At 43.2% G+C, this 1,695-nt stretch overlaps 1 protein-coding gene across 1 annotated transcript in view; it reads right to left on the bottom strand.

Annotated features, from left to right (window-relative positions):
• Positions 1 to 1,695, bottom strand: part of grk4 (G protein-coupled receptor kinase 4) — a 50,041-nt gene that overhangs the window by 20,812 nt on the left and 27,534 nt on the right. The window lies entirely within an intron of this gene.

The raw sequence follows: 1,695 nt of genomic DNA, 5'->3' as shown, positions 1-1,695 counted from the left end.
CCCCCCCCCCCCCTTTACGCTTTGTTTCCATTTGGCCTCACGTTTCCCCCCGTTTAGGTTTTTTATTTGGTGGAATGGTTGGAAGTCTCGCAGAAAGACGGACGCAAAATCAACTGAAGAAAATGAAAAGGTGAAAACGGCATCTTTGTGTTAGCTAATATCAATTAGCTGTGGCAGACATATTTAACTGATTTGACTCTGAAATGTAATCAGCTGTAGATGTACATACACTGGTTATTTTCTGAAAGTTTCATTAAAACCTGTTGAGCGGTTCATGAAATGTTTTCATAACAAACAGACACACGAACACAGGCTGTCAGCGGCCAGAACCGTGTTGTCCGTATTCACGTTTCGGTGGCGGGCGATAAAAAGAGCCTGAATTAAGCCGACTGATATGAAACAAAGATAGGACAGGTGTATTTTAGCATTGCTCATTTCTGTAATCCCAATAAGCTTAAATGAAGTAAACAAACTGAAAACTGAATTAAAACCAGGACTTGATAAGTGAAAAATTCATCACTGCCTCAAAAAGTTCAGGCATCAGTGTAATTCTTCTTCTGTGGCTAATTAACACTTCCAAATCAAATGGGTTATTAATTTATTTATTTGGACATTTTGCTCATCTTCAAAAGCTCCTTCAGTGCAATTTGCCAAAACAAAAGTGAGGACTCAGAGGATAAGAATGCATCTCCCAACTTCCTCCTCGGGACGCTGCCCCGAGGGTCTGAGGCGAGTCGGGAGTCCAGTTCGTGCTGAACTTTTCAGATGATCCATTCACAGGAAGACAGCTCTGAGTGCAAGTATTTGAGAACGGGGAAGTCTTTTAGCCGAGTGTACGTAAATGTTTCCAGGCACACTTTGAAGTACCGCCTACCGAGCTGCAAAAGTGGAAGCATGAAGTCATTTCCAGCAAACAAACTGTAAGCAAACTGAAAGAATAACATCCATATATTAAGTAGCCAGCAACAAAGCACAGCTGATCATTTATGTGATCAGTCATGACTGGAGGGAACTTTGTAATGTCAGAACTGGTTTCCAACAGGCCGAAATATGTTTCCTCTTTCTCTAATCGGCATGAACTCTTCTGAAAAAGGTAAAACCCACAGCGAGAACCCGGGTTTCTTTCTGCAGCTGGCGTTCCCACACTGCACAGCAGAATATTCCTCACAGCGAGAAAAGCTCTGGAACTGCTGCTACTGGGTGAGGAACTTCATGCAACACACTTAATAAGGATGTTTATTCTTTTTTTAACAATTCAGCTTCTGCCACACCAAATTTTAAGTCAATATTTACAAAACTCACTGGTTTATAAGCATTTCAGTGTGTGACCATGATGTGATGTTAAAAGTGGCGAACATCGTATCTTAGTCAAGGTTGCAAAGTTAAACTCCACGTTTCATTGGTTGCATCCATCACGCAGCAGGAAGTCGCCTCATTGAGCTCACTTAGCTGCGGCGGCCTGAAAATGCTGTAAATCTACATCCAAGAATTACTTTCTGAGTGGCCTCTCGTCTGTGAGATATTTTGCTAACAGACAAACAAACATGTATGCCCCTTTTACACCGGCTCTTCTTCAGAAGTCCGGCTCTACTCCGCTTTACTCGGCTCTATAAAGAATGCATCGCGTTCACACCGGCCACTTTGGTCTGTAGCAGAGGAACGCCTCCTCGTGTTGCGGGGGGTGGGGCCGTGGCG

The sequence above is a fragment of the Kryptolebias marmoratus genome, linkage group LG3, assembly GCF_001649575.2.
Source record: "Kryptolebias marmoratus isolate JLee-2015 linkage group LG3, ASM164957v2, whole genome shotgun sequence".
Taxonomy (NCBI): Eukaryota; Metazoa; Chordata; class Actinopteri; order Cyprinodontiformes; family Rivulidae; genus Kryptolebias; species Kryptolebias marmoratus.
Note: the sequence above shows the minus strand (reverse complement) of the source record. Positions and strands in the feature narration are given on the sequence as shown.